The sequence below is a fragment of the Lissotriton vulgaris genome, chromosome 12 (assembly GCF_964263255.1).
Source record: "Lissotriton vulgaris chromosome 12, aLisVul1.2, whole genome shotgun sequence".
Taxonomy (NCBI): Eukaryota; Metazoa; Chordata; class Amphibia; order Caudata; family Salamandridae; genus Lissotriton; species Lissotriton vulgaris.
The window spans coordinates 704,325,798-704,338,515 of NC_141700.1; positions in this window are offsets into that span (position 1 = coordinate 704,325,798).

A 12,718-nucleotide genomic window follows, 5' to 3' on the forward strand; every position below is an offset into this window, starting at 1 on the left:
GCAAATGGGGCAGGGGTGCAAGGATCAGCGATCTGTGAAGGGGTAGCTGCATACAAAAATGTTTATTTATGTGCGGAGTGCAGGAGCATCTGAGAACGAAGGGCCACAGCTGTATTTTCTCTGCATCATTTGCATTCATGGTTGTAGGTTAATGACTAATGTTGGCTGTGAAATTAGGTCTCAGTAAAGGTAACCTTGACTTCCCTTTGGCAGCTGTGCCTGCACAGAAAGACTGCCCTTAGAGAAAATGTGTGATGCACTGTGAATAACAAAACAACAAAACAGCAATACTGTCGTATGAATAATTTACAACCTATAAGTAAACACAGAAACATTTAAGAAAACACAGGAGGAAATCTGAGAAGCATTTAAACAAAAGAATCAAAAAGTAATCATCTTCATAGAAAATACTGAAGGGAAAATTAGTATGTGTCCTAACTGCTAACAGTGAAAAACAGTGTGTATTAAAAAAAAGCCCATCAGGTATTCTTCTCAGCATCAAGAAGCAATAATGTTGACCTATCTTCTTGGTTCCAAACTTGTCCAAAAAGAAAATTGGATCTGGAATGTATGTGTAAAGGGCTTATTTAGACTGAATATGAATGTATTGATTTGTTTCAGGCTTAGTTGCGGTATTCAAATACAAAAGAAGCAACAAGAAAAAAATGAAAACAGCTAAAATGTTATTGATCTATACAATTTATTTGTCGTTTTGAAGAGTACAACATATTAAAGATAGAAATTAGTCAATTTCCATGTGTGGAAAATGTAAAGAGCCATCTTCTGGAACAAACACTCTGTATCAGTCCGAAAGCAAAGAAAAAAGGCCTCACTACATTTCCTGATATTATACTATAGGAACAGTAAATGTAAATGTATTGCGACTTATATAGCGCACGTATCACCCGAAGGCATCAAGGCGCTTGCCTTGGGAACCCGTCCTTGCTTTTCCCTGTGAGTTAACCCCTACTGGGCATCCCCAAGGTGAAAGCCAGCGGGTGGGACGCCGTAGTGGAGATTAAGCAAGCTATTGCCCAGAGTTGCAGAGTGGGACTCCATGATTGGAATAGGCACCGAGGCAAGAATTATAAGGTCCGTGAAATTTTGAGCCCAAGACCCTGCCGCTTCGGGAATTGAACCCTGGTCCCGGGTCAGACCTCTGCATCAGGGTCTGCCGCTCTAATCAGTGAGCCACACTCCTCCACTAACAACGGTGGCCTAAGAATCTTCAGGCCATATGTGTGAAGCTGATTTTCGAGGTAGCAAATGGCCATATTCATAGAATAGCAATAGCAAAAAAACATTTTTTAAATGTACAAAAGACAAATTGTTACCGAATTTCAATTTGGCTTCTGGCAAGACATGCACCCTCAGGCCGTCTCTTCCAAATCCTGTTTTGCAAAGGTATGTATTAATGTTTGTAAACAAATTCCTGTCGCAACGCATTCATATTTTACCACTCACTCAAAGGAGGTGGTAACTATTTGCTCACGGACCACTGCCTACTCAAAAACAGAAACATAAAAATTTAATTTTCTTTTCTTTTAAACAATCCTGTTTTCATTCAAGAAAGGAGGGCTGCATTTACGCCAATAGACTCTACATCTCCTTACTCAAAGCCAAAGTACTCTATGCCAATCTACTCTGCACCACTGTCCTTTATGCCATTTCGCTCTACTGTACTTTACAAAGCTTCACTCCATTAAACTCTACTCCACTCCACTCTACAACACTCTACTCCACTCTGTGCCACTCTACAACATTACTCCACTCTACGATTATGTATGCAACTTTCGTTATGCCACTCATACCACGACACTCCACTCTATTCTATGACACACTACGCCACTCTACTTCACTGCTCCACTCCACTGTATGCCACTCCACTCTACTTTACACCACTCAAATCTGCAACATTCTACTCCACTCAGTTTTTACACTCTCCTACACTCTATGCCACTAGACTCTACAACAATTTACTCCGCTCTACGTCACTCTACTATACAACACTTTAGTCCACGCCGAGCTACACTCTGTACACTACTCCATTCTGCTTTACACCTCTCTACGACACTCTATGCCACTCCAGTCTATAACACTCTACTCCATTCTAACACTCTACTCCACTCCATGCCCTTCCACTCTATGACACTCTACTCCCTCCATGCCACTCTACAGCACTCAACACCACTCCACTCCATGCCACGTGATAACACTCCACTCAACTCTACTCTTCGCTATTCTACACCACTCCACGACTCTACTCCACTCCACAACTCTCTACGCCACTCCACGACTCTCTACGCCACTCCATAACACTCAATTCTACTCCAGTTTCCGTCATTTAACTCTCATTTACTCAGCTAACTTTCAGCCATGCTGAACAGCAGCCACGCTGGTGTACAACATGGTCAAAACTTATTGGCAAAGCCAATAGCTCTTGCATTGGCAAGACCTATTGGCTTTACCACTGTTTGTTTCATAAAAGCAAGTATTTGACTGGAGAAGAATTTATTGTTGCTATTGGACGTATTTTAAGTCCTGAACCTGTGTTCACTCCCAGCATCTACTTCTCTTCTGAGAAGCCTTGGACTGCTTGACCCACACTAACACTGAGAATCAAGTACTGAAGGGGTACTTGGCCCAGATGTTCACGACCCTAGATAATCAGGTCTTGGGGCATCAGGAGTAAAAGGCCTCACCCCCCACGGTTGGTCCAAGTAGCCCCTGCTTGCCCTTTGGCCCTATGAAAGGGGTTCTGACACCCTAAATCCTAGCAAATAAGTTAAATCCAATTGCTTGAAGCCCACACTTGTTCAGAGCCCTGCCCACCCACTGTAATCACTTACCGTATGTCAAAATTGTGATGCTGGATGTCCATTCTTTATGAACAGGGAATCTTGCTGTAGGAGATTATCACCTGTGGATTTGAATGAATTGAACTAACAGGATCCCACATTCTCTTTGGGTTTTTTTTGGCATTGCATATATAGTGCCACCCAATAATATGAAAGACCACCTACAGTGTGCTGGGCAAGCTCAACTTCACCACTGACAAAGCTGGACACAGTCGGCAAACTTTGCTCATTTTCTCAACTTTGTTTCAGTTTACAGGCAAAGTATTTAGCTTCACCCAAACCCTAACCGAGATATAGTAGACAGCCAGGCATGGTGCAGTTAGATTGGAGCATGCTAAGAAATCTTGGATTCCTGTGCATAAGAGAAATATGAGAAAAACTCTCAAATTCTTCATGTGGAAGTATCCAGCATTATCTCTAGCAACAGTATGCTGTAAAAGCGGCAAATGGGATTATTCCTCTGCATTTGATCACAATTGAATTGTCTGTGCAATGTCCAAGTACACAAGATCAGTTAGCAACTATGCTGCATAAGTAGTTATAACTAATAAAGAAATCTCAGATTTTGAGGAATCTAACACATCTACCTAGTAGTCTCATGCTAATGCGATTATTATATCTTTGATATATTTAAAGAATAACAGGCAAAATGATCTAAACAGGTTGGCCTGAGGGAGCAAATTCCTTAGGTCAATTTAGTCTAGCAGGGACCCTTAGCCTGCAGCTGGCTCTCTAGAGGGCTACAGAGGAGAAGGCCACGAAGTTTGAGAGGGAGAAGCCAAGATTAGCTCACCAGGAACAAGAAAGGTGGTGCTGCGAAAATCTTTTTTAGTGCCCCTATTACCTCTGTCTCGACTGATTCTCACTACCACCCTCCAACAATGCCCACATCTCTTCATAGACCCTCTCTCACATGCATTTCACTTGTTTTATAGCACCACTCATACCATTGTAGGATATCAGAGCACTTTACATCCCACACATTGTAAAGATACAGTGAATCATACCTGTGTAAATCCGTCTCTAGGAAATGTTACATAAGAAAATGAGGATTACTAGGTGCCGAAACCGCATGTCAGCCATACTTGTGGGTAGGATATTTTAAGACAGTTTGGTCTGGTGAAGCACAAACTCTGTATTTAAAACCTGCCACAGTGGTTGGAGGTGGCATTACTAATAGTCAGTTATTCTACCAAAACAAACCCTTTTTTAGCAACATTAGTATAATGGAAGAATAGGGAAAGACATAAGGTTCTCTCCCTATGCCTTCCAGTTTGCATGCAGCTCTTTGATAGCAGCTCATAGGTCACTGTGCTACATTAGGTTTGTAATTTATGAAATGCAAGTAACAAAAAGATCTCTGTAACAAAAGTAATAACCCACTGAGCTGTACCCATAAAATACAGTTTTTTGATCTCCATGGTGCACATTCTTTGCTGCAGGCATTTAACCCTCTGCACTACTTTAAGATGAGCCAGAACTGCCACTAGCGAAATCTGATCCCTCTCCAGCAGGTACATTAATCACCAGAGTTATCTTGACATTTATCTGTTGCCTGAAAACTGTCCAACCCACAAGGAACTCTGCAGCTGGGGCTTTTAAGCCCATAAGTTATTTCTAACCACTGTGTCCCCTCTGAGGTCAGTGCCAGGTGCGTCTGCACTGGTCCATATGCCCTAGAGCCAGCCTTTAGAGGAGGTGGAAGAGACTGGAGAAATGGGCCCGGCAAGAGAAGTTGTGGGAGAGAGAAGAGAAACAGTGAGAAAAGGAAGGGAAACAGACAGTGGAAGGAGAAACAGAAGGAAAAAGAAAGAAAGCCGGGTAAAGATAGTCCTTGATAGAGAGAAGCTTAGGATAGCAGCCATGACCACTCCTTCTGGGATGAGTGACACTAACTCCAGTTTAGGCCAGGTTGTGGCCTAAATTCCAAGAGAACTTGGACATGTGTATATAGAAGGTGAGGACATCTTGGTGAGCTTTGGCGTTGTTTTTAAGGAGCAGATCTGGAATGAGGTATTTAAGGCAGCTGCCTTAATGCAGCAAATGTCATTAGAAGGGACAACCATCATTGGAAGGATGCCTGTGGCACACCTGATGGTTTGTGAATGAATGACGGAAGATCTGATTGTTCCTTTACAGACCTAGATTCAGGAAGTGCATAATTAGAATGAATATGGGAGGGGATGGAGGCCAAGCATTTTAAATCCTTTAACCAGTTGATGGTGACAGAGGGACTCAAAGAGGAGCACACTCTCCCATATAGGCTATACCTATCTAATCTAGCAGAGAGGAATCCTGAGAAGCTTGCAGTGTAGGCTGACAGGTGGTCAGCTAGCAGGGTTCATGAGGGGCTTGAGCAGCATAGTTCTAAGCCAAAGGGGAGAGGAACTCTCCACAGAATGGTTCCAAACTGGAGGGTAAGGACAAGGATAGTACCCATGGGATGCGATTAGGTCCCAGGCAAATGGGAATGATAATGGAGTGTCCAGGAAGGAACACCATGAGAAGGAAAGACAGGGACGTTCTTCTAAGTCCAAGGTTGTGTCTTGCTATAAGTGCCATCAGCTCGGACATTCCAAGAGGATTGTAAGGTGAAAGATCCTAAACCAGCAGCACCCATGAAAGCTTTTACATGTTGCTGAAGGGACCCTAGAGGTCCCAGTTGTGCTCAACGTGACGGAGCAGTGCACCAAGCAGTTTTCTTTTTTTGTTCTCAAAAAGAAAAATCCCAAAATGGGATTTGCTGCTTGAATATTAGAAAGACAATGCTCTTCTTGCCATGGAGATGTCATCCATAGTGAGAGTAGCATTTAGCAGTTTTCACTTCCCCTTACCGCCAGAGTTTTCCTGGCAGTGGCAGGCATTGAAAACTGACCTTCGATTCCACCCATCTAAATCAGGATTTTTTATGTCTGTCTCCAACCTTTCATACTCTAGATGGCCATCAGAGGGGTATAATCTCAGCGGACACAGAACAGTCTCTGCCCTGATTAAACAGATGGTCCCCCAGCATCTAAATGGGGCGGGTGGGCCATTAACTTGGCAGTAAGCATACTCCGTTGCGACAGAGTTTGCTTACCACCAAGATATAAATTGAGCCCCAAGTAAATAATATATACAGAGGAGAGTACTGCTCTCCCACCTCATTCTATTGACTGTTTGGTGTATCATTCAAGCTCTGATTGAGTGCTTCCTTACAGTGCAAGTGTTTTACATCTCAAAAGTACATCTAATCATCACACATTAAAACATTAATTTCATATGTGCATTGCATTCAATATGCAATTTTTTTTTCATTTAAGCTGGACCTATTGACTTTACCAATGTTTGGTATGATGTGTGATCCGAAAGCTGGATTCTACTTCCTGCTGCAGCCCAAGCTGGTTTTACTAGCTCAGCTCAACTAGTTAGGCAAAATTCAGTTGCAGATATCCATGTTTGTTTTGCTGATATATATTGGATTTTTATGATTGTGTTTTTTTTTATTGGATTACCATTCTGTGCGCAATATCTTTCTTTAAGAAGCACCTTCCAGACTCATAAGCATAATAGCATAATAAATTACCTGATATATTATCTCTACCTGATATATCATTTATTATGCAACAGTAAATAAATGACTGCAGTAGACCATGCATATTAAATGTTAAATTGATCACAATATTTTGTTCTTTACTTTGAGACTATATTGCTTTCCTGTTTTTGGCAGGAAGATGAATCTGGTTCCAAATTCACAGAAAAGCCCATTGTTTGTGCTCGTACACAAAGAGAAAAATACTAGTGATCCCACATGCTATTGTGTGGACCACTTACAATACTGTGTCTGACAAGTACAATTTTTACTAAGGTTATCTCAACACACTTATATTGATTGGTGGAAGCTCTTAAATTACTGCTCAGATTTCATATATGACCCCATGAAGAACTTATGTTAACTACTTTGTTAGGAAGGCGAAGAGGAGATATATCCTCCTTTCTACTGGGATTCACACCTTATTGATTCTTATATGGTCAACAGGGAATGGATTAGGAAAGAAATTAATAGAAGGATGGATATGCCTTGCTTGATAGGTTAGGGGCTGAACGAGATCTGTTCTGTTCTAATTTTTTCTTTTCTCCCTTTCATTTTACTGCTTGGGATCCTTAGGTTAGAGCTAGGCTTATAATAAACTATAATCAAATTTTTTCTAGGCAATCTTTATGGCATAGAATTTCTCTTTTTCCTTTTTCTTTTTTCTTTGCACCTGGGCAGGGGTAGGGATGCATGGGTGACCTCCGATGCTGCTACTCTGCAGGGATGCCGAATCAGCGGCAGCAGTGTATAGAGAGGTATCCTCCCCTAAGGGACATAGGGGTGGGGGTTTGGGGTGGACTGGTCCAGGGACAAGAGGGGGAGGGGGATTGGTGGGCGCATGGGTGGTTAGTTTCATGAGGGGGATAACATTTTTAAAAATAACAACATGAGAACGGGATTTGTTAAATTTGATAATAGGGAGATAACTATATGCCTGGTTAGAATGGAAGGGGACAACACACCAATGAAGGGCCCAAGGCTATTCTTGTTTCCTATGTATTTATTATTAGATGCAGAGTTTATTTTACAACTTAAGAATCACCTGATAGAGTTAATTAAAATAAACCTTAATTGTACCCTACCCACTGTGGTGTGGGGTGCCTGTAAGGCAAGTATAAGGGGGTTCATGCAACAGTTTGCCTGGAGACAGAATTCAGAATGTAGGAAAGCGACCAAAATGATGGTTACTAATATACTGTTATTGGAAAATCAATTAGCAGAGGCTCTACGTCAAGGCTCCCAAAACTCGGCTGAATTGGGTTATAAGTTAGTGAATCTTAAGTCTGCTGTGAAAACTACGCTTAGAGAAAAAAATAGTGCTAAATTGCATAAATATCAACTGTCTCAATATGAGAGCGGGGACAAAACTGGTAAAATTTTGGCATATAAAGTTGCTGACTATAAGCTAAAACACTAATTAAGACAATAAAGGGACCTAATAATATGGCTTATAGCCAGCCTGTACAGATACTGGAGCAATTTGTTAATTATTATAGAACTCTGTATACTCCAGAAAATGATCCTACCATGAATAACATACAAATGTATTTGGATAGTAATATAATAAAGAACAGGGAAACAGAAGGATTTGATCAATTGACCGAGAATATCACTATGACAGAGATTAGACTCGCAATTGCTGCCCTGCCATCGGGTAAAGCCGCTGGGGAGGACAGAAAACCACTAGAATTATACAAAGTTTGTACTGATGAATTACTCTCCCTCTTTTGCCAGGTAATCAACTTAATTGGTGAAGGCGGAAAAGCCCCTAATTTGTGGAATACTGCAAAGTTAGTCTTTTTTTAAAAAAAGGACAAACCTTCTGATGAGTGTGGGTCATATAGACCCATCTCACTCATCAACACAGATGCAAAAGTATTTGCCAAAGTTTTAGCTACACGACTGGCTCCATTTATTCTGAAATTAGTAAATTCTCAACAACATGGATTTGTTATGAGCAGAGATACAACAGCTCATGCAAATATGGATATAACAACATTCAACGTAACAGAGACTAATTCCACCCCACTCGGTATGGTACTGCTAGACGCCGAAAAAACTTTTGACCGAGTGGGGTGGGATTATCTCTGGGCAGTAATGACAACTTTTGGCTTTAAAGGCCAATATTTAAAGGTGGATATAAGCTCTTTATGATCACCCAACTGCTAAAATCAGCTATGCTTGTATGACATCCCCTAATTTCATAATATCTCGGGGTATTCAGCAAGGGTTCCCTCTGTCACCCTTGCTGTTCGCACTTTCTATGTACCCATTTCTTTATGCTTTACAGACCCAATCCCGAATAGTTCCTTTTGATTTTGGCCTGAATTCTTTAAAAATTACATTTTACGCTGATGATATTGCGATATATTCTACAGATGTTGTAGAAGCTCTGCATGGGATAATTGAGGAAGCCAATAGGTTTGGGGCAGTCTCCGGATATAAATTAAACACAAACAAAACACAAATATTAATGAATTATAAACCCCAGGCCCTGGTACAAGGGATGTGCAGAGCAACTACATATCTAGGTTTCAAAATTTCATGTAAAATAAGCAAAATAATCACACTTAATTATAGTATAGTATAGTATAGTATAAATCGTTTTGTAACGCGCTCTGTTACTGGAGAGTATCCTGGCACGGGGGAAAGACAGAAAGGCAAAGAACAAAACATCAAGGGATCCTCCTAGACTGCACTCTTGAATAGGTGAGTTTTCAGGTGTTTTTTAAAAGCAGCCACTGTCGGCGTGGAGCGCAGATGGAGAGGGAGGGCATTCCATGCCCGAGCCACCACAACAGACAGCGACTGACCGCCCAGTCTGGCACGTTTATAACGGGGAAGGGACAGTTTAAACAAAGAGGCGGATCTCAGGGTGCGTGCCGGGATATACCTTGTGAATCTCTTTCTCAAGTACAAGGGGCCCTGGTCATGAAGTGCACGAAACGCCAACACCAAAGATTTAAACAGAATGCGTTGCGCTACGGGAAGCCAGTGAAGCGAGCGCAGCTCAGCGCGAACGCTCTTCCACCTGGGGATGTTAAAGAGTAGGCGTACAGCCGCATTCTGAATAATTTGAAGGCGTTTGACCAGGTATGCCGGAATGCCACTAAACAATGCATTCGCGTAATCGAGGCGAGCCAGTATGAGCGCCCTAGCAACCGACTCCCTGGCCTCCCTAGGGAGCAAGGGGAAAAATTTGCGGAGCATTTTCAGAGTGGCAAAACAGGTGCCTGTAAGTTTTTTGATGTGATGCTCAAATCTGAGATCCTCCGTAAACCAAATGCCCAGATTTTTAGCTGGTCTCCCCATCTCTTTTGGGCAGGGAATGTTAGAAGGCCAAAGTGTGCTCATAAATGAGGGGGGGAAGGAGCCATAAAAGAGCACTTCGGACTTGTCCTCATTGCACTTCAGCTGGGCCTGTGTTAACCAGCGAAATACCGAGGACAGACACAGGTGAACTGTAGACGTGTCCAGATTGTCGTCTGGCCAGGTGAACAGCAATTGGGTGTCATCAGCATACCCTAAGATTTTAGCCCCAAACTGTTCAGCTAGATATACCAAGGGTGTAATGTACACATTGAACAGTAAGGGGCTAAGTGTGGACCCCTGCGGGACCCCTGTAAGCAGAGGTTTTGGCTCAGAGGCATGGGGGGGCATCCAGACCTGCTGGGTCCTATCAGATAAAAAAGAGGACAGCCAATCCAGCACCACTCCCCCAATACCTATGGCAGACAGCCGACCGAGGAGGAGGTCATAGGGGACAGTATCGAAAGCGGCAGAGAGGTCCAATAAAATTAGGACCGCTCTGCCACCTCCGTCTAGACATTCCCGAATTGCCTCAGTCATCTCCACCAGGGCCGTCTCGGTGCTGTAAGCAGCCCTAAAGCCCGATTGGGCAGGGTGGAGGGCATTAGATGTTTCGACAAAGCTCTCCACTTGTTGAAGAACTACCTTCTCACAAATTTTCGTGAGAGCTGGTAGAAGGGAGATGGTTCGGTAGTTTCCCGGGACCGACACGTCCAATCCTGGTTTCTTCAAGAGCGGCAGGAGTTTGGCTTGTTTCCAAACCTGGGGAACCGCGCCTGCGGCCAGGGAGAGGTTCACTATCTGCGTGATCTCACTGCAGACTGTTACCGCCACCTCCGAAAGCACTCGGGCAGGGCACGGGTCGGCAGGAGAGCCCGATTTTAGGGACTGGAGAAGATGTAGAACATCACCCTCCGCAACTTGTGCGAAGGTGGTAAGTTGGTGCCCAGAGGAGGAGGGAAAGGGTGAGCAGGGGTCAGCTGCAGAGCAGACGGCAGGAAGTGCCTCTAAAAGGCCCTGCTGAATCTTCGCTATTTTAGTTATGAAAAAAGTGGACAGCTCCTCGCACCATTGTGCAGAGGACGGAAGGGGCACGGCTTCCGCAACAGGGGACACAAAGCTTTTAACAATCGCAAAGATCTCTCTGCTGTTGTTATCGGCCTTGTTAATGCGCCCAGCATAATAGTTACCTTTTGCATCCCTAATGGCTGCATAATAGTCTTTTTGAGCGAGCCGTAGGGCGGACTTAGCCTCAGGGCTGTACTCCCTCCTCCATGAACGTTCTAATTTTTTGCAGCCCAGTTTCATCTCTCTTAGTTCAGGGGAAAACCAGGGTTGGGAGGGCGAGCGTCTGGCTCTAGTCAGCATAGTTTGCTTAGTAGAGGCAATCGCCGCCTGCCGTATCCATTCATTAAACTCCCCAACTGCTTCGTCCAAACACCCCATAGGTTGTGAACGAGTGTTAGACAAGGCAAGTCTAAACGCGGGAAGGTTAATTTTTTGAGGATGGCATGTAGGGGGCGGGGGGCTGGGCTCTACCATCTCCCAACTGAACCTGACCAAGTCATGGTCAGACCAAGTTGTTTTTTCCACAATCACTGACTGGATGGGGAAATTCGCGCACACCAAGTCAAGTAAATGGCCACCCGCGTGCGTCGGACCAGAAACCCATTGTTCTAACTGGGCGAGCTCAAGAATTTCCCCAAGCCTGCGAGCTTCGGAGGAGTCGGGGACATCCATGTGGATATTTAGGTCACCGACCAAAAGAAACTTAGGAAAACCTAAGGCCCGTGGCACCAAATATTCCTCTAAGGAGTCCAGGAATTGGGTAGCCAGGCCCGGGGGCCTGTAAATCAAAGATCCACCTAAGGTAAAATGGGGAGAGGTTTTAATGGAGAAGTGAAGAGCCTCACCCCCTAGACTCACAGTCAGAGGCTCGGATTCAAAACTCCATCCCTCCTTGAACACCACTGCTAATCCGCCCCCTCTACCCAGGGGGCGATCCACTCTAGCTATCTTGAACCCCCTGGGGACCACAAGTTCGACACTAGGAGCGGAGGTGCAAGTCATCCAAGTCTCCGTGAGGAACAACAGCTCCAGTTGGCCGTTCGATAGTAGTTCAAAAATATCGGCCGCATGCTTAACCGCCGATCTAGCATTGATCAGTCCCGCCCTGATGTTGGTAGTGGTGGCGTTGTTGACTGAACGTGGGGGGGGGGAAGGGTTGGGGATGGAATGCACACGTAGCACACTTGCCCAGAACACCGGCTAGATCTGCACGTGTGCAAGGCGGGCCCTTACCGTGAGGGGCAAGTCTCAGAAGGTCAGCGCGCGAATATTGCCGCCTCGCTGAGCTGGTCAGCACCAAAGGAGGCCGGGCAGAGTGGCTGGCCCTGGGCCCGTCCGAGGCACGGATGGGCACAGACGGGCCCTCCTTTGGCGCTCCTTCGGCGCGCAGACGACGCTGAGGCTCTATTAAAAGAAGTATCTGTCACACTGAAAAAATGGCACAAGGTCCCGCTTAGTCTCATAGGTCGGATTAATCTAATTAAAATGAAGGTATTGCCTAAATTTCTTTATTTATTTAGGTCCATTACATTACGTGTTAATAACACTTTTTTCAAAAGGCTAGACGGGATTTTCAGTACTTTTATTTGAGGGTGTAAAAAAGCACGTCGATCAATTGCTTTACTTAAGCTTCCATTAATCAAAGGCAGGCTTAATTTTCCTGATTTTAGGTTAGATTTTTTGGCAACTTTTCTTGGTCGTCTCCGTAGTTTATTTAACCCAAATAATCAATATTAATTTCATAAATTTATGTTGGTGGCAGACTCTAATATGTGCTTAGCGAGAGTGAATGACCCCAATTATTTCAAAAGGGTAAAATTTAAGACTGCAAGAGAGACTGTTAAAATTTGGTTTTTGATTCTCACTATATGTAAAACTTCGTTTTTTCATTCCAAACTCTCCTTGTGGG